The 21981-nt window shown below is 27.0% G+C and overlaps 7 long non-coding RNA genes across 7 annotated transcripts; all 7 read left to right on the top strand.

Annotated features, from left to right (window-relative positions):
• Positions 1-398: 398 nt before the first annotated feature.
• Positions 399-1946, top strand: LOC132926301 (uncharacterized). The gene is made up of 3 exons (XR_009661403.1): positions 399-533; positions 1105-1234; positions 1716-1946. It is a non-coding gene; the product is annotated as an uncharacterized LOC132926301 (long non-coding RNA).
• Positions 1947-2592: 646 nt separating this feature from the next.
• LOC132926353 (uncharacterized) lies at positions 2593-4140 on the top strand. The gene is made up of 3 exons (XR_009661416.1): positions 2593-2727; positions 3299-3428; positions 3910-4140. It is a non-coding gene; the product is annotated as an uncharacterized LOC132926353 (long non-coding RNA).
• A 646-nt stretch (positions 4141-4786) lies between these two features.
• Positions 4787-6334, top strand: LOC132926343 (uncharacterized). The gene is made up of 3 exons (XR_009661415.1): positions 4787-4921; positions 5493-5622; positions 6104-6334. It is a non-coding gene; the product is annotated as an uncharacterized LOC132926343 (long non-coding RNA).
• Positions 6335-6980: 646 nt separating this feature from the next.
• On the top strand, positions 6981-8528 carry LOC132926303 (uncharacterized). The gene is made up of 3 exons (XR_009661405.1): positions 6981-7115; positions 7687-7816; positions 8298-8528. It is a non-coding gene; the product is annotated as an uncharacterized LOC132926303 (long non-coding RNA).
• A 657-nt stretch (positions 8529-9185) lies between these two features.
• LOC132926338 (uncharacterized) lies at positions 9186-10723 on the top strand. Its single transcript, XR_009661414.1, has 3 exons — positions 9186-9310; positions 9882-10011; positions 10493-10723. It is a non-coding gene; the product is annotated as an uncharacterized LOC132926338 (long non-coding RNA).
• Positions 10724-11371: 648 nt separating this feature from the next.
• On the top strand, positions 11372-15010 carry LOC132927830 (uncharacterized). Its single transcript, XR_009661850.1, has 6 exons — positions 11372-11504; positions 12076-12205; positions 12687-12816; positions 13567-13696; positions 14267-14396; positions 14878-15010. It is a non-coding gene; the product is annotated as an uncharacterized LOC132927830 (long non-coding RNA).
• Positions 15011-15759: 749 nt separating this feature from the next.
• LOC132927707 (uncharacterized) lies at positions 15760-21684 on the top strand. Its single transcript, XR_009661806.1, has 9 exons — positions 15760-15889; positions 16461-16590; positions 17072-17201; positions 17952-18081; positions 18652-18781; positions 19263-19392; positions 20143-20272; positions 20843-20972; positions 21454-21684. It is a non-coding gene; the product is annotated as an uncharacterized LOC132927707 (long non-coding RNA).
• The last annotated feature ends 297 nt before the right edge of the window (positions 21685-21981 follow it).

The raw sequence follows: 21981 nt of genomic DNA, 5'->3' as shown, positions 1-21981 counted from the left end.
GAAGAGGAGCAATTTTCAGTTGTTGTACAAATGTATTGTTTTGTTATGGTTATAATACATTTAAATTCTCCAAAACATTCTGGTATTTTTTCACTATCTCTTATGGCTTATCACAATTATTATTTCTTATCATCTGTTATATGTTTATATTTCATATGCTTTGCAGTTTTACATTCGTATTTGTATTTAAGTTTCAACTGTAAATTGTTTTCAATCATATTGTAATAAAAATGAAATTTGTCTGTTGGTTTATGTTTTGATTGTTTACATTTCTGAAATATTCGGTGTTGTCCACGTACTAGTTGTTATATAAAAATGTTCGTTCTCCTTATGGAGTCTAGTAGTGACATTTTGTCCTCCAACCATTATACATATTTAAATAACTATTTTTTTTTTTTTAGATGGCAGTACAGCAGATCACACTCAAGACGTGCCGAGACATGAATTACCATTTCTACCACATGGGAAAGTTACAACATCCTTCGATGAAAATGGACTAGACGATACTGATAATAATAATGGTTTTATGCAAAGTACGTGTAATGGATATTGAATGTAATTGATGGTCAATTAATAGTAGTGTAACAAAAAGTTAGTGTCATGAAACCCTGACCATTAGATTAAGAAAATGATTCTTATTTTCCATTATCAACGTTCAAATATTACATTAAAGCTGATACTTCATAAACACAATAAAACATGATTTTACATGGTAATTTAAACAAATATTACAAAGTCGTATTTTAAACTGCTTATAAAACACTCGATTGTCATGTTAGTGTCTAGAAACCTTGACTACTAGATTATGACAACGATTCTTATTTTCCATTATTAACATTCATATAATTAATTTATGCTTATACTTCGTGAACACTATAAAACATAGTTATACCTGACAATTTATACAAGTATTAACAAACTCTTATTTTTTTCATGTTGAAAAGCAGCAATGTTAAGTTAATGTACAAGTGTATTGTTTACTTACATTTATTTTACATTCAAATTCAACAAAACATTCTGGTAGATTTGTACTATCTTTTATTGCTAATCATTGTAATTGTTTCTTTAACCATTATACATATTTAACTGACTACTTTGTTTTAGATGGCAGTACGGCAGATCACTGGACGCATGCTGAGACATGAATTAACGTTTCTACCACATGGGAAAGTTACAACATGCTACGATGAAAATGGACTAGACGATACTGATAATAATAATGGTTTTATGCAATGTGCGTGTAATGGGTATTGAATGTTTTTGATATTCAATTAATAGTATTGTTACAAATAGTTAATGTCATGAAACCCTCACTTTTAGATTAAGTAAATGGTTCTTATTTACAGTTATTAACTTCCATATATTCCATTTAAGCTGATACTTCATAAACACTATAAAACATGTTTTTATATCATAATTTTGACTCATATTACAAATTCATATTTTTTTAACTGTTTATAAATCATTCAATTCTCGAGTTAGTGTCATGAAACCCAGACCATTAGATTAAGTAAAGGATTCTTATTTACCATTACTAACTTCCATATTATACGTCATTCAAGCTGATGCTTAATAAACACTATAAAACGTGCATTTATATGATAATTTTGATTATTATTAAAAATTCATACTTTGAACCGCTTATACAACACTGTATTCTCAAGTTATTCTCCAACCATTATACATTACATTATTAACATACTACATTCTTTCAGATGGACGTATATCATATCACTCAAGGCATGCTGATACATGAATTCACATTTCTACCAGTTAGGAAAGTACCAACATCCTATGCTGAAAGTGGACTAGAAGATAATGATAATGATATTGGACTTGTGCAATGTGCGTGTAATGGTTATTGAATATAATTGATAGTAAATTAATTGCAGTGAAACAATTGAGATTTGTTAAACATCTGAATAAAATATTAATAAACACCTTTAGTTTGTTATTTTCATTCTTAAAATTTACCTACTCTATAAAAATGTTTTATTTTTACTATATGTAAATGATCATTATAAAACAGTCAAATATTAAGTTAATGTTTACAAGCTTGAACAATAGTTTAAGAATATTTACCATTATTATCTTTCATATGTTTCATTTAACCTGTTATTTTGAATAAACTATAAAACATGTTTTTAAATGGTAATTTTGACAAAAAATACAAATTCATATTTTTTTTCATATTGAAGAGGAGCAATTTTCAGTTGTTGTACAAATGTATTGTTTTGTTATGGTTATAATACATTTAAATTCTCCAAAACATTCTGGTATTTTTTCACTATCTCTTATGGCTTATCACAATTATTATTTCTTATCATCTGTTATATGTTTATATTTCATATGCTTTGCAGTTTTACATTCGTATTTGTATTTAAGTTTCAACTGTAAATTGTTTTCAATCATATTGTAATAAAAATGAAATTTGTCTGTTGGTTTATGTTTTGATTGTTTACATTTCTGAAATATTCGGTGTTGTCCACGTACTAGTTGTTATATAAAAATGTTCGTTCTCCTTATGGAGTCTAGTAGTGACATTTTGTCCTCCAACCATTATACATATTTAAATAACTATTTTTTTTTTTTTAGATGGCAGTACAGCAGATCACACTCAAGACGTGCCGAGACATGAATTACCATTTCTACCACATGGGAAAGTTACAACATCCTTCGATGAAAATGGACTAGACGATACTGATAATAATAATGGTTTTATGCAAAGTACGTGTAATGGATATTGAATGTAATTGATGGTCAATTAATAGTAGTGTAACAAAAAGTTAGTGTCATGAAACCCTGACCATTAGATTAAGAAAATGATTCTTATTTTTCATTATCAACGTTCAAATATTACATTAAAGCTGATACTTCATAAACACAATAAAACATGATTTTACATGGTAATTTAAACAAATATTACAAAGTCGTACTTTAAACTGCTTATAAAACACTCGATTGTCATGTTAGTGTCTAGAAACCTTGACTACTAGATTATGACAACGATTCTTATTTTCCATTATTAACATTCATATAATTAATTTATGCTTATACTTCGTGAACACTATAAAACATAGTTATACCTGACAATTTATACAAGTATTAACAAACTCTTATTTTTTTCATGTTGAAAAGCAGCAATGTTAAGTTAATGTACAAGTGTATTGTTTACTTACATTTATTTTACATTCAAATTCAACAAAACATTCTGGTAGATTTGTACTATCTTTTATTGCTAATCATTGTAATTGTTTCTTTAACCATTATACATATTTAACTGACTACTTTGTTTTAGATGGCAGTACGGCAGATCACTGGACGCATGCTGAGACATGAATTAACGTTTCTACCACATGGGAAAGTTACAACATGCTACGATGAAAATGGACTAGACGATACTGATAATAATAATGGTTTTATGCAATGTGCGTGTAATGGGTATTGAATGTTTTTGATATTCAATTAATAGTATTGTTACAAATAGTTAATGTCATGAAACCCTCACTTTTAGATTAAGTAAATGGTTCTTATTTACAGTTATTAACTTCCATATATTCCATTTAAGCTGATACTTCATAAACACTATAAAACATGTTTTTATATCATAATTTTGACTCATATTACAAATTCATATTTTTTTAACTGTTTATAAATCATTCAATTCTCGAGTTAGTGTCATGAAACCCAGACCATTAGATTAAGTAAAGGATTCTTATTTACCATTACTAACTTCCATATTATACGTCATTCAAGCTGATGCTTAATAAACACTATAAAACGTGCATTTATATGATAATTTTGATTATTATTAAAAATTCATACTTTGAACCGCTTATACAACACTGTATTCTCAAGTTATTCTCCAACCATTATACATTACATTATTAACATACTACATTCTTTCAGATGGACGTATATCATATCACTCAAGGCATGCTGATACATGAATTCACATTTCTACCAGTTAGGAAAGTACCAACATCCTATGCTGAAAGTGGACTAGAAGATAATGATAATGATATTGGACTTGTGCAATGTGCGTGTAATGGTTATTGAATATAATTGATAGTAAATTAATTGCAGTGAAACAATTGAGATTTGTTAAACATCTGAATAAAATATTAATAAACACCTTTAGTTTGTTATTTTCATTCTTAAAATTTACCTACTCTATAAAAATGTTTTATTTTTACTATATGTAAATGATCATTATAAAACAGTCAAATATTAAGTTAATGTTTACAAGCTTGAACAATAGTTTAAGAATATTTACCATTATTATCTTTCATATGTTTCATTTAACCTGTTATTTTGAATAAACTATAAAACATGTTTTTAAATGGTAATTTTGACAAAAAATACAAATTCATATTTTTTTTCATATTGAAGAGGAGCAATTTTCAGTTGTTGTACAAATGTATTGTTTTGTTATGGTTATAATACATTTAAATTCTCCAAAACATTCTGGTATTTTTTCACTATCTCTTATGGCTTATCACAATTATTATTTCTTATCATCTGTTATATGTTTATATTTCATATGCTTTGCAGTTTTACATTCGTATTTGTATTTAAGTTTCAACTGTAAATTGTTTTCAATCATATTGTAATAAAAATGAAATTTGTCTGTTGGTTTATGTTTTGATTGTTTACATTTCTGAAATATTCGGTGTTGTCCACGTACTAGTTGTTATATAAAAATGTTCGTTCTCCTTATGGAGTCTAGTAGTGACATTTTGTCCTCCAACCATTATACATATTTAAATAACTATTTTTTTTTTTTTAGATGGCAGTACAGCAGATCACACTCAAGACGTGCCGAGACATGAATTACCATTTCTACCACATGGGAAAGTTACAACATCCTTCGATGAAAATGGACTAGACGATACTGATAATAATAATGGTTTTATGCAAAGTACGTGTAATGGATATTGAATGTAATTGATGGTCAATTAATAGTAGTGTAACAAAAAGTTAGTGTCATGAAACCCTGACCATTAGATTAAGAAAATGATTCTTATTTTCCATTATCAACGTTCAAATATTACATTAAAGCTGATACTTCATAAACACAATAAAACATGATTTTACATGGTAATTTAAACAAATATTACAAAGTCGTATTTTAAACTGCTTATAAAACACTCGATTGTCATGTTAGTGTCTAGAAACCATGACTACTAGATTATGACAACGATTCTTATTTTCCATTATTAACATTCATATAATTAATTTATGCTTATACTTCGTGAACACTATAAAACATAGTTATACCTGACAATTTATACAAGTATTAACAAACTCTTATTTTTTTCATGTTGAAAAGCAGCAATGTTAAGTTAATGTACAAGTGTATTGTTTACTTACATTTATTTTACATTCAAATTCAACAAAACATTCTGGTAGATTTGTACTATCTTTTATTGCTAATCATTGTAATTGTTTCTTTAACCATTATACATATTTAACTGACTACTTTGTTTTAGATGGCAGTACGGCAGATCACTGGACGCATGCTGAGACATGAATTAACGTTTCTACCACATGGGAAAGTTACAACATGCTACGATGAAAATGGACTAGACGATACTGATAATAATAATGGTTTTATGCAATGTGCGTGTAATGGGTATTGAATGTTTTTGATATTCAATTAATAGTATTGTTACAAATAGTTAATGTCATGAAACCCTCACTTTTAGATTAAGTAAATGGTTCTTATTTACAGTTATTAACTTCCATATATTCCATTTAAGCTGATACTTCATAAACACTATAAAACATGTTTTTATATCATAATTTTGACTCATATTACAAATTCATATTTTTTTAACTGTTTATAAATCATTCAATTCTCGAGTTAGTGTCATGAAACCCAGACCATTAGATTAAGTAAAGGATTCTTATTTACCATTACTAACTTCCATATTATACGTCATTCAAGCTGATGCTTAATAAACACTATAAAACGTGCATTTATATGATAATTTTGATTATTATTAAAAATTCATACTTTGAACCGCTTATACAACACTGTATTCTCAAGTTATTCTCCAACCATTATACATTACATTATTAACATACTACATTCTTTCAGATGGACGTATATCATATCACTCAAGGCATGCTGATACATGAATTCACATTTCTACCAGTTAGGAAAGTACCAACATCCTATGCTGAAAGTGGACTAGAAGATAATGATAATGATATTGGACTTGTGCAATGTGCGTGTAATGGTTATTGAATATAATTGATAGTAAATTAATTGCAGTGAAACAATTGAGATTTGTTAAACATCTGAATAAAATATTAATAAACACCTTTAGTTTGTTATTTTCATTCTTAAAATTTACCTACTCTATAAAAATGTTTTATTTTTACTATATGTAAATGATCATTATAAAACAGTCAAATATTAAGTTAATGTTTACAAGCTTGAACAATAGTTTAAGAATATTTACCATTATTATCTTTCATATGTTTCATTTAACCTGTTATTTTGAATAAACTATAAAACATGTTTTTAAATGGTAATTTTGACAAAAAATACAAATTCATATTTTTTTTCATATTGAAGAGGAGCAATTTTCAGTTGTTGTACAAATGTATTGTTTTGTTATGGTTATAATACATTTAAATTCTCCAAAACATTCTGGTATTTTTTCACTATCTCTTATGGCTTATCACAATTATTATTTCTTATCATCTGTTATATGTTTATATTTCATATGCTTTGCAGTTTTACATTCGTATTTGTATTTAAGTTTCAACTGTAAATTGTTTTCAATCATATTGTAATAAAAATGAAATTTGTCTGTTGGTTTATGTTTTGATTGTTTACATTTCTGAAATATTCGGTGTTGTCCACGTACTAGTTGTTATATAAAAATGTTCGTTCTCCTTATGGAGTCTAGTAGTGACATTTTGTCCTCCAACCATTATACATATTTAAATAACTATTTTTTTTTTTTTAGATGGCAGTACAGCAGATCACACTCAAGACGTGCCGAGACATGAATTACCATTTCTACCACATGGGAAAGTTACAACATCCTTCGATGAAAATGGACTAGACGATACTGATAATAATAATGGTTTTATGCAAAGTACGTGTAATGGATATTGAATGTAATTGATGGTCAATTAATAGTAGTGTAACAAAAAGTTAGTGTCATGAAACCCTGACCATTAGATTAAGAAAATGATTCTTATTTTCCATTATCAACGTTCAAATATTACATTAAAGCTGATACTTCATAAACACAATAAAACATGATTTTACATGGTAATTTAAACAAATATTACAAAGTCGTATTTTAAACTGCTTATAAAACACTCGATTGTCATGTTAGTGTCTAGAAACCTTGACTACTAGATTATGACAACGATTCTTATTTTCCATTATTAACATTCATATAATTAATTTATGCTTATACTTCGTGAACACTATAAAACATAGTTATACCTGACAATTTATACAAGTATTAACAAACTCTTATTTTTTTCATGTTGAAAAGCAGCAATGTTAAGTTAATGTACAAGTGTATTGTTTACTTACATTTATTTTACATTCAAATTCAACAAAACATTCTGGTAGATTTGTACTATCTTTTATTGCTAATCATTGTAATTGTTTCTTTAACCATTATACATATTTAACTGACTACTTTGTTTTAGATGGCAGTACGGCAGATCACTGGACGCATGCTGAGACATGAATTAACGTTTCTACCACATGGGAAAGTTACAACATGCTACGATGAAAATGGACTAGACGATACTGATAATAATAATGGTTTTATGCAATGTGCGTGTAATGGGTATTGAATGTTTTTGATATTCAATTAATAGTATTGTTACAAATAGTTAATGTCATGAAACCCTCACTTTTAGATTAAGTAAATGGTTCTTATTTACAGTTATTAACTTCCATATATTCCATTTAAGCTGATACTTCATAAACACTATAAAACATGTTTTTATATCATAATTTTGACTCATATTACAAATTCATATTTTTTTAACTGTTTATAAATCATTCAATTCTCGAGTTAGTGTCATGAAACCCAGACCATTAGATTAAGTAAAGGATTCTTATTTACCATTACTAACTTCCATATTATACGTCATTCAAGCTGATGCTTAATAAACACTATAAAACGTGCATTTATATGATAATTTTGATTATTATTAAAAATTCATACTTTGAACCGCTTATACAACACTGTATTCTCAAGTTATTCTCCAACCATTATACATTACATTATTAACATACTACATTCTTTCAGATGGACGTATATCATATCACTCAAGGCATGCTGATACATGAATTCACATTTCTACCAGTTAGGAAAGTACCAACATCCTATGCTGAAAGTGGACTAGAAGATAATGATAATGATATTGGACTTGTGCAATGTGCGTGTAATGGTTATTGAATATAATTGATAGTAAATTAATTGCAGTGAAACAATTGAGATTTGTTAAACATCTGAATAAAATATTAATAAACACCTTTAGTTTGTTATTTTCATTCTTAAAATTTACCTACTCTATAAAAATGTTTTATTTTTACTATATGTAAATGATCATTATAAAACAGTCAAATATTAAGTTAATGTTTACAAGCTTGAACAATAGTTTAAGAATATTTACCATTATTATCTTTCATATGTTTCATTTAACCTGTTATTTTGAATAAACTATAAAACATGTTTTTAAATGGTAATTTTGACAAAAAATACAAATTCATATTTTTTTTCATATTGAAGAGGAGCAATTTTCAGTTGTTGTACAAATGTATTGTTTTGTTATGGTTATAATACATTTAAATTCTCCAAAACATTCTGGTATTTTTTCACTATCTCTTATGGCTTATCACAATTATTATTTCTTATCATCTGTTATATGTTTATATTTCATATGCTTTGCAGTTTTACATTCGTATTTGTATTTAAGTTTCAACTGTAAATTGTTTTCAATCATATTGTAATAAAAATGAAATTTGTCTGTTGGTTTATGTTTTGATTGTTTACATTTCTGAAATATTCGGTGTTGTCCACGTACTAGTTGTTATATAAAAATGTTCGTTCTCCTTATGGAGTCTAGTAGTGACATTTTGTCCTCCAACCATTATACATATTTAAATAACTATTTTTTTTTTTTTTAGATGGCAGTACAGCAGATCACACTCAAGACGTGCCGAGACATGAATTACCATTTCTACCACATGGGAAAGTTACAACATCCTTCGATGAAAATGGACTAGACGATACTGATAATAATAATGGTTTTATGCAAAGTACGTGTAATGGATATTGAATGTAATTGATGGTCAATTAATAGTAGTGTAACAAAAAGTTAGTGTCATGAAACCCTGACCATTAGATTAAGAAAATGATTCTTATTTTCCATTATCAACGTTCAAATATTACATTAAAGCTGATACTTCATAAACACAATAAAACATGATTTTACATGGTAATTTAAACAAATATTACAAAGTCGTATTTTAAACTGCTTATAAAACACTCGATTGTCATGTTAGTGTCTAGAAACCTTGACTACTAGATTATGACAACGATTCTTATTTTCCATTATTAACATTCATATAATTAATTTATGCTTATACTTCGTGAACACTATAAAACATAGTTATACCTGACAATTTATACAAGTATTAACAAACTCTTATTTTTTTCATGTTGAAAAGCAGCAATGTTAAGTTAATGTACAAGTGTATTGTTTACTTACATTTATTTTACATTCAAATTCAACAAAACATTCTGGTAGATTTGTACTATCTTTTATTGCTAATCATTGTAATTGTTTCTTTAACCATTATACATATTTAACTGACTACTTTGTTTTAGATGGCAGTACGGCAGATCACTGGACGCATGCTGAGACATGAATTAACGTTTCTACCACATGGGAAAGTTACAACATGCTACGATGAAAATGGACTAGACGATACTGATAATAATAATGGTTTTATGCAATGTGCGTGTAATGGGTATTGAATGTTTTTGATATTCAATTAATAGTATTGTTACAAATAGTTAATGTCATGAAACCCTCACTTTTAGATTAAGTAAATGGTTCTTATTTACAGTTATTAACTTCCATATATTCCATTTAAGCTGATACTTCATAAACACTATAAAACATGTTTTTATATCATAATTTTGACTCATATTACAAATTCATATTTTTTTAACTGTTTATAAATCATTCAATTCTCGAGTTAGTGTCATGAAACCCAGACCATTAGATTAAGTAAAGGATTCTTATTTACCATTACTAACTTCCATATTATACGTCATTCAAGCTGATGCTTAATAAACACTATAAAACGTGCATTTATATGATAATTTTGATTATTATTAAAAATTCATACTTTGAACCGCTTATACAACACTGTATTCTCAAGTTATTCTCCAACCATTATACATTACATTATTAACATACTACATTCTTTCAGATGGACGTATATCATATCACTCAAGGCATGCTGATACATGAATTCACATTTCTACCAGTTAGGAAAGTACCAACATCCTATGCTGAAAGTGGACTAGAAGATAATGATAATGATATTGGACTTGTGCAATGTGCGTGTAATGGTTATTGAATATAATTGATAGTAAATTAATTGCAGTGAAACAATTGAGATTTGTTAAACATCTGAATAAAATATTAATAAACACCTTTAGTTTGTTATTTTCATTCTTAAAATTTACCTACTCTATAAAAATGTTTTATTTTTACTATATGTAAATGATCATTATAAAACAGTCAAATATTAAGTTAATGTTTACAAGCTTGAACAATAGTTTAAGAATATTTACCATTATTATCTTTCATATGTTTCATTTAACCTGTTATTTTGAATAAACTATAAAACATGTTTTTAAATGGTAATTTTGACAAAAAATACAAATTCATATTTTTTTTCATATTGAAGAGGAGCAATTTTCAGTTGTTGTACAAATGTATTGTTTAGTTATGGTTATAATACATTTAAATTCTCCAAAACATTCTGGTATTTTTTCACTATCTCTTATGGCTTATCACAATTATTATTTCTTATCATCTGTTATATGTTTATATTTCATATGCTTTGCAGTTTTACATTCGTATTTGTATTTAAGTTTCAACTGTAAATTGTTTTCAATCATATTGTAATAAAAATGAAATTTGTCTGTTGGTTTATGTTTTGATTGTTTACATTTCTGAAATATTCGGTGTTGTCCACGTACTAGTTGTTATATAAAAATGTTCGTTCTCCTTATGGAGTCTAGTAGTGACATTTTGTCCTCCAACCATTATACATATTTAAATAACTATTTTTTTTTTTTTAGATGGCAGTACAGCAGATCACACTCAAGACGTGCCGAGACATGAATTACCATTTCTACCACATGGGAAAGTTACAACATCCTTCGATGAAAATGGACTAGACGATACTGATAATAATAATGGTTTTATGCAAAGTACGTGTAATGGATATTGAATGTAATTGATGGTCAATTAATAGTAGTGTAACAAAAAGTTAGTGTCATGAAACCCTGACCATTAGATTAAGAAAATGATTCTTATTTTCCATTATCAACGTTCAAATATTACATTAAAGCTGATACTTCATAAACACAATAAAACATGATTTTACATGGTAATTTAAACAAATATTACAAAGTCGTATTTTAAACTGCTTATAAAACACTCGATTGTCATGTTAGTGTCTAGAAACCTTGACTACTAGATTATGACAACGATTCTTATTTTCCATTATTAACATTCATATAATTAATTTATGCTTATACTTCGTGAACACTATAAAACATAGTTATACCTGACAATTTATACAAGTATTAACAAACTCTTATTTTTTTCATGTTGAAAAGCAGCAATGTTAAGTTAATGTACAAGTGTATTGTTTACTTACATTTATTTTACATTCAAATTCAACAAAACATTCTGGTAGATTTGTACTATCTTTTATTGCTAATCATTGTAATTGTTTCTTTAACCATTATACATATTTAACTGACTACTTTGTTTTAGATGGCAGTACGGCAGATCACTGGACGCATGCTGAGACATGAATTAACGTTTCTACCACATGGGAAAGTTACAACATGCTACGATGAAAATGGACTAGACGATACTGATAATAATAATGGTTTTATGCAATGTGCGTGTAATGGGTATTGAATGTTTTTGATATTCAATTAATAGTATTGTTACAAATAGTTAATGTCATGAAACCCTCACTTTTAGATTAAGTAAATGGTTCTTATTTACAGTTATTAACTTCCATATATTCCATTTAAGCTGATACTTCATAAACACTATAAAACATGTTTTTATATCATAATTTTGACTCATATTACAAATTCATATTTTTTTAACTGTTTATAAATCATTCAATTCTCGAGTTAGTGTCATGAAACCCAGACCATTAGATTAAGTAAAGGATTCTTATTTACCATTACTAACTTCCATATTATACGTCATTCAAGCTGATGCTTAATAAACACTATAAAACGTGCATTTATATGATAATTTTGATTATTATTAAAAATTCATACTTTGAACCGCTTATACAACACTGTATTCTCAAGTTATTCTCCAACCATTATACATTACATTATTAACATACTACATTCTTTCAGATGGACGTATATCATATCACTCAAGGCATGCTGATACATGAATTCACATTTCTACCAGTTAGGAAAGTACCAACATCCTATGCTGAAAGTGGACTAGAAGATAATGATAATGATATTGGACTTGTGCAATGTGCGTGTAATGGTTATTGAATATAATTGATAGTAAATTAATTGCAGTGAAACAATTGAGATTTGTTAAACATCTGAATAAAATATTAATAAACACCTTTAGTTTGTTATTTTCATTCTTAAAATTTACCTACTCTATAAAAATGTTTTATTTTTACTATATGTAAATGATCATTATAAAACAGTCAAATATTAAGTTAATGTTTATAAGCTTGAACAATAGTTTAAGAATATTTACCATTATTATCTTTCATATGTTTCATTTAACCTGTTATTTTGAATAAACTATAAAACATGTTTTAAATGGTAATTTTGACAAAAAATACAAATTCATATTTTTTTTCATATTGAAGAGGAGCAATTTTCAGTTGTTGTACAAATGTATTGTTTTGTTATGGTTATAATACATTTAAATTCTCCAAAACATTCTGGTATTTTTTCACTATCTCTTATGGCTTATCACAATTATTATTTCTTATCATCTGTTATATGTTTATATTTCATATGCTTTGCAGTTTTACATTCGTATTTGTATTTAAGTTTCAACTGTAAATTGTTTTCAATCATATTGTAATAAAAATGAAATTTGTCTGTTGGTTTATGTTTTGATTGTTTACATTTCTGAAATATTCGGTGTTGTCCACGTACTAGTTGTTATATAAAAATGTTCGTTCTCCTTATGGAGTCTAGTAGTGACATTTTGTCCTCCAACCATTATACATATTTAAATAACTATTTTTTTTTTTTTTAGATGGCAGTACAGCAGATCACTCAAGACGTGCCGAGACATGAATTACCATTTCTACCACATGGGAAAGTTACAACATCCTTCGATGAAAATGGACTAGACGATACTGATAATAATAATGGTTTTATGCAAAGTACGTGTAATGGATATTGAATGTAATTGATGGTCAATTAATAGTAGTGTAACAAAAAGTTAGTGTCATGAAACCCTGACCATTAGATTAAGAAAATGATTCTTATTTTCCATTATCAACGTTCAAATATTACATTAAAGCTGATACTTCATAAACACAATAAAACATGATTTTACATGGTAATTTAAACAAATATTACAAAGTCGTACTTTAAACTGCTTATAAAACACTCGATTGTCATGTTAGTGTCTAGAAACCTTGACTACTAGATTATGACAACGATTCTTATTTTCCATTATTAACATTCATATAATTAATTTATGCTTATATTCGTGAACACTATAAAACATAGTTATACCTGACAATTTATACAAGTATTAACAAACTCTTATTTTTTTCATGTTGAAAAGCAGCAATGTTAAGTTAATGTACAAGTGTATTGTTTACTTACATTTATTTTACATTCAAATTCAACAAAACATTCTGGTAGATTTGTACTATCTTTTATTGCTAATCATTGTAATTGTTTCTTTAACCATTATACATATTTAACTGACTACTTTGTTTTAGATGGCAGTACGGCAGATCACTGGACGCATGCTGAGACATGAATTAACGTTTCTACCACATGGGAAAGTTACAACATGCTACGATGAAAATGGACTAGACGATACTGATAATAATAATGGTTTTATGCAATGTGCGTGTAATGGGTATTGAATGTTTTTGATATTCAATTAATAGTATTGTTACAAATAGTTAATGTCATGAAACCCTCACTTTTAGATTAAGTAAATGGTTCTTATTTACAGTTATTAACTTCCATATATTCCATTTAAGCTGATACTTCATAAACACTATAAAACATGTTTTTATATCATAATTTTGACTCATATTACAAATTCATATTTTTTTAACTGTTTATAAATCATTCAATTCTCGAGTTAGTGTCATGAAACCCAGACCATTAGATTAAGTAAAGGATTCTTATTTACCATTACTAACTTCCATATTATACGTCATTCAAGCTGATGCTTAATAAACACTATAAAACGTGCATTTATATGATAATTTTGATTATTATTAAAAATTCATACTTTGAACCGCTTATACAACACTGTATTCTCAAGTTATTCTCCAACCATTATACATTACATTATTAACATACTACATTCTTTCAGATGGACGTATATCATATCACTCAAGGCATGCTGATACATGAATTCACATTTCTACCAGTTAGGAAAGTACCAACATCCTATGCTGAAAGTGGACTAGAAGATAATGATAATGATATTGGACTTGTGCAATGTGCGTGTAATGGTTATTGAATAAAATTGATAGTAAATTAATTGCAGTGAAACAATTGAGATTTGTTAAACATCTGAATAAAATATTAATAAACGCCTTTAGTTTGTTATTTTCATTCTTAAAATTTACCTACTCTATAAAAATGTTTTATTTTTACTATATGTAAATGATCATTATAAAACAGTCAAATATTAAGTTAATGTTTACAAGCTTGAACAATAGTTTAAGAATATTTACCATTATTATCTTTCATATGTTTCATTTAACCTGTTATTTTGAATAAACTATAAAACATGTTTTTAAATGGTAATTTTGACAAAAAATACAAATTCATATTTTTTTTCATATTGAAGAGGAGCAATTTTCAGTTGTTGTACAAATGTATTGTTTTGTTATGGTTATAATACATTTAAATTCTCCAAAACATTCTGGTATTTTTTCACTATCTCTTATGGCTTATCACAATTATTATTTCTTATCATCTGTTATATGTTTATATTTCATATGCTTTGCAGTTTTACATTCGTATTTGTATTTAAGTTTCAACTGTAAATTGTTTTCAATCATATTGTAATAAAAATGAAATTTGTCTGTTGGTTTATGTTTTGATTGTTTACATTTCTGAAATATTCGGTGTTGTCCACGTACTAGTTGTTATATAAAAATGTTCGTTCTCCTTATGGAGTCTAGTAGTGACATTTTGTCCTCCAACCATTATACATATTTAAATAACTATTTTTTTTTTTTTAGATGGCAGTACAGCAGATCACACTCAAGACGTGCCGAGACATGAATTACCATTTCTACCACATGGGAAAGTTACAACATCCTTCGATGAAAATGGACTAGACGATACTGATAATAATAATGGTTTTATGCAAAGTACGTGTAATGGATATTGAATGTAATTGATGGTCAATTAATAGTAGTGTAACAAAAAGTTAGTGTCATGAAACCCTGACCATTAGATTAAGAAAATGATTCTTATTTTCCATTATCAACGTTCAAATATTACATTAAAGCTGATACTTCATAAACACAATAAAACATGATTTTACATGGTAATTTAAACAAATATTACAAAGTCGTATTTTAAACTGCTTATAAAACACTCGATTGTCATGTTAGTGTCTAGAAACCTTGACTACTAGATTATGACAACGATTCTTATTTTCCATTATTAACATTCATATAATTAATTTATGCTTATACTTCGTGAACACTATAAAACATAGTTATACCTGACAATTTATACAAGTATTAACAAACTCTTATTTTTTTCATGTTGAAAAGCAGCAATGTTAAGTTAATGTACAAGTGTATTGTTTACTTACATTTATTTTACATTCAAATTCAACAAAACATTCTGGTAGATTTGTACTATCTTTTATTGCTAATCATTGTAATTGTTTCTTTAACCATTATACATATTTAACTGACTACTTTGTTTTAGATGGCAGTACGGCAGATCACTGGACGCATGCTGAGACATGAATTAACGTTTCTACCACATGGGAAAGTTACAACATGCTACGATGAAAATGGACTAGACGATACTGATAATAATAATGGTTTTATGCAATGTGCGTGTAATGGGTATTGAATGTTTTTGATATTCAATTAATAGTATTGTTACAAATAGTTAATGTCATGAAACCCTCACTTTTAGATTAAGTAAATGGTTCTTATTTACAGTTATTAACTTCCATATATTCCATTTAAGCTGATACTTCATAAACACTATAAAACATGTTTTTATATCATAATTTTGACTCATATTACAAATTCATATTTTTTTAACTGTTTATAAATCATTCAATTCTCGAGTTAGTGTCATGAAACCCAGACCATTAGATTAAGTAAAGGATTCTTATTTACCATTACTAACTTCCATATTATACGTCATTCAAGCTGATGCTTAATAAACACTATAAAACGTGCATTTATATGATAATTTTGATTATTATTAAAAATTCATACTTTGAACCGCTTATACAACACTGTATTCTCAAGTTATTCTCCAACCATTATACATTACATTATTAACATACTACATTCTTTCAGATGGACGTATATCATATCACTCAAGGCATGCTGATACATGAATTCACATTTCTACCAGTTAGGAAAGTACCAACATCCTATGCTGAAAGTGGACTAGAAGATAATGATAATGATATTGGACTTGTGCAATGTGCGTGTAATGGTTATTGAATAAAATTGATAGTAAATTAATTGCAGTGAAACAATTGAGATTTGTTAAACATCTGAATAAAATATTAATAAACGCCTTTAGTTTGTTATTTTCATTCTTAAAATTTACCTACTCTATAAAAATGTTTTATTTTTACTATATGTAAATGATCATTATAAAACAGTCAAATATTAAGTTAATGTTTACAAGCTTGAACAATAGTTTAAGAATATTTACCATTATTATCTTTCATATGTTTCATTTAACCTGTTATTTTGAATAAACTATAAAACATGTTTTTAAATGGTAATTTTGACAAAAAATACAAATTCATATTTTTTTTCATATTGAAGAGGAGCAATTTTCAGTTGTTGTACAAATGTATTGTTTTGTTATGGTTATAATACATTTAAATTCTCCAAAACATTCTGGTATTTTTTCACTATCTCTTATGGCTTATCACAATTATTATTTCTTATCATCTGTTATATGTTTATATTTCATATGCTTTGCAGTTTTACATTCGTATTTGTATTTAAGTTTCAACTGTAAATTGTTTTCAATCATATTGTAATAAAAATGAAATTTGTCTGTTGGTTTATGTTTTGATTGTTTACATTTCTGAAATATTCGGTGTTGTCCACGTACTAGTTGTTATATAAAAATGTTCGTTCTCCTTATGGAGTCTAGTAGTGACATTTTGTCCTCCAACCATTATACATATTTAAATAACTATTTTTTTTTTTTTAGATGGCAGTACAGCAGATCACTCAAGACGTGCCGAGACATGAATTACCATTTCTACCACATGGGAAAGTTACAACATCCTTCGATGAAAATGGACTAGACGATACTGATAATAATAATGGTTTTATGCAAAGTACGTGTAATGGATGTTGAATGTAATTGATGGTCAATTAATAGTAGTGTAACAAAAAGTTAGTGTCAAGAAACCCTGACCATTAGATTAAGAAAATGATTCTTATTTTTCATTATCAACGTTCAAATATTACATTAAAGCTGATACTTCATAAACACAATAAAACATGATTTTACATGGTAATTTAAACAAATATTACAAAGTCGTACTTTAAACTGCTTATAAAACACTCGATTGTCATGTTAGTGTCTAGAAACCTTGACTACTAGATTATGACAACGATTCTTATTTTCCATTATTAACATTCATATAATTAATTTATGCTTATATTCGTGAACACTATAAAACATAGTTATACCTGACAATTTATACAAGTATTAACAAACTCTTATTTTTTTCATGTTGAAAAGCAGCAATGTTAAGTTAATGTACAAGTGTATTGTTTACTTACATTTATTTTACATTCAAATTCAACAAAACATTCTGGTAGATTTGTACTATCTTTTATTGCTAATCATTGTAATTGTTTCTTTAACCATTATACATATTTAACTGACTACTTTGTTTTAGATGGCAGTACGGCAGATCACTGGACGCATGCTGAGACATGAATTAACGTTTCTACCACATGGGAAAGTTACAACATGCTACGATGAAAATGGACTAGACGATACTGATAATAATAATGGTTTTATGCAATGTGCGTGTAATGGGTATTGAATGTTTTTGATATTCAATTAATAGTATTGTTACAAATAGTTAATGTCATGAAACCCTCACTTTTAGATTAAGTAAATGGTTCTTATTTACAGTTATTAACTTCCATATATTCCATTTAAGCTGATACTTCATAAACACTATAAAACATGTTTTTATATCATAATTTTGACTCATATTACAAATTCATATTTTTTTAACTGTTTATAAATCATTCAATTCTCGAGTTAGTGTCATGAAACCCAGACCATTAGATTAAGTAAAGGATTCTTATTTACCATTACTAACTTCCATATTATACGTCATTCAAGCTGATGCTTAATAAACACTATAAAACGTGCATTTATATGATAATTTTGATTATTATTAAAAATTCATACTTTGAACCGCTTATACAACACTGTATTCTCAAGTTATTCTCCAACCATTATACATTACATTATTAACATACTACATTCTTTCAGATGGACGTATATCATATCACTCAAGGCATGCTGATACATGAATTCACATTTCTACCAGTTAGGAAAGTACCAACATCCTATGCTGAAAGTGGACTAGAAGATAATGATAATGATATTGGACTTGTGCAATGTGCGTGTAATGGTTATTGAATAAAATTGATAGTAAATTAATTGCAGTGAAACAATTGAGATTTGTTAAACATCTGAATAAAATATTAATAAACGCCTTTAGTTTGTTATTTTCATTCTTAAAATTTACCTACTCTATAAAAATGTTTTATTTTTACTATATGTAAATGATCATTATAAAACAGTCAAATATTAAGTTAATGTTTACAAGCTTGAACAATAGTTTAAGAATATTTACCATTATTATCTTTCATATGTTTCATTTAACCTGTTATTTTGAATAAACTATAAAACATGTTTTTAAATGGTAATTTTGACAAAAAATACAAATTCATATTTTTTTTCATATTGAAGAGGAGCAATTTTCAGTTGTTGTACAAATGTATTGTTTTGTTATGGTTATAATACATTTAAATTCTCCAAAACATTCTGGTATTTTTTCACTATCTCTTATGGCTTATCACAATTATTATTTCTTATCATCTGTTATATGTTTATATTTCATATGCTTTGCAGTTTTACATTCGTATTTGTATTTAAGTTTCAACTGTAAATTGTTTTCAATCATATTGTAATAAAAATGAAATTTGTCTGTTGGTTTATGTTTTGATTGTTTACATTTCTGAAATATTCGGTGTTGTCCACGTACTAGTTGTTATATAAAAATGTTCGTTCTCCTTATGGAGTCTAGTAGTGACATTTTGTCCTCCAACCATTATACATATTTAAATAACTATTTTTTTTTTTTTAGATGGCAGTACAGCAGATCACTCAAGACGTGCCGAGACATGAATTACCATTTCTACCACATGGGAAAGTTACAACATCCTTCGATGAAAATGGACTAGACGATACTGATAATAATAATGGTTTTATGCAAAGTACGTGTAATGGATGTTGAATGTAATTGATGGTCAATTAATAGTAGTGTAACAAAAAGTTAGTGTCATGAAACCCTGACCATTAGATTAAGAAAATGATTCTTATTTTTCATTATCAACGTTCAAATATTACATTAAAGCTGATACTTCATAAACACAATAAAACATGATTTTACATGGTAATTTAAACAAATATTACAAAGTCGTACTTTAAACTGCTTATAAAACACTCGATTGTCATGTTAGTGTCTAGAAACCTTGACTACTAGATTATGACAACGATTCTTATTTTCCATTATTAACATTCATATAATTAATTTATGCTTATATTCGTGAACACTATAAAACATAGTTATACCTGACAATTTATACAAGTATTAACAAACTCTTATTTTTTTCATGTTGAAAAGCAGCAATGTTAAGTTAATGTACAAGTGTATTGTTTACTTACATTTATTTTACATTCAAATTCAACAAAACATTCTGGTAGATTTGTACTATCTTTTATTGCTAATCATTGTAATTGTTTCTTTAACCATTATACATATTTAACTGACTACTTTGTTTTAGATGGCAGTACGGCAGATCACTGGACGCATGCTGAGACATGAATTAACGTTTCTACCACATGGGAAAGTTACAACATGCTACGATGAAAATGGACTAGACGATACTGATAATAATAATGGTTTTATGCAATGTGCGTGTAATGGGTATTGAATGTTTTTGATATTCAATTAATAGTATTGTTACAAATAGTTAATGTCATGAAACCCTCACTTTTAGATTAAGTAAATGGTTCTTATTTACAGTTATTAACTTCCATATATTCCATTTAAGCTGATACTTCATAAACACTATAAAACATGTTTTTATATCATAATTTTGACTCATATTACAAATTCATATTTTTTTAACTGTTTATAAATCATTCAATTCTCGAGTTAGTGTCATGAAACCCAGACCATTAGATTAAGTAAAGGATTCTTATTTACCATTACTAACTTCCATATTATACGTCATTCAAGCTGATGCTTAATAAACACTATAAAACGTGCATTTATATGATAATTTTGATTATTATTAAAAATTCATACTTTGAACCGCTTATACAACACTGTATTCTCAAGTTATTCTCCAACCATTATACATTACATTATTAACATACTACATTCTTTCAGATGGACGTATATCATATCACTCAAGGCATGCTGATACATGAATTCACATTTCTACCAGTTAGGAAAGTACCAACATCCTATGCTGAAAGTGGACTAGAAGATAATGATAATGATATTGGACTTGTGCAATGTGCGTGTAATGGTTATTGAATATAATTGATAGTAAATTAATTGCAGTGAAACAATTGAGATTTGTTAAACATCTGAATAAAATATTAATAAACACCTTTAGTTTGTTATTTTCATTCTTAAAATTTACCTACTCTATAAAAATGTTTTATTTTTACTATATGTAAATGATCATTATAAAACAGTCAAATATTAAGTTAATGTTTACAAGCTTGAACAATAGTTTAAGAATATTTACCATTATTATCTTTCATATGTTTCATTTAACCTGTTATTTTGAATAAACTATAAAACATGTTTTTAAATGGTAATTTAAACAAATATTACAAAGTCGTATTTTTAGCTGCTTATAAAACACTCAATTGTCATGTTAGTGTCTAGAAACCTTGACTACCAGAT

Source organism: Rhopalosiphum padi, chromosome 3, assembly GCF_020882245.1.
Source record: "Rhopalosiphum padi isolate XX-2018 chromosome 3, ASM2088224v1, whole genome shotgun sequence".
In the NCBI taxonomy this organism is placed as follows: domain Eukaryota; kingdom Metazoa; phylum Arthropoda; class Insecta; order Hemiptera; family Aphididae; genus Rhopalosiphum; species Rhopalosiphum padi.
The sequence above is the reverse complement of the archived record's forward strand: the minus strand, read 5'-3'. Positions and strand labels throughout refer to the sequence as shown.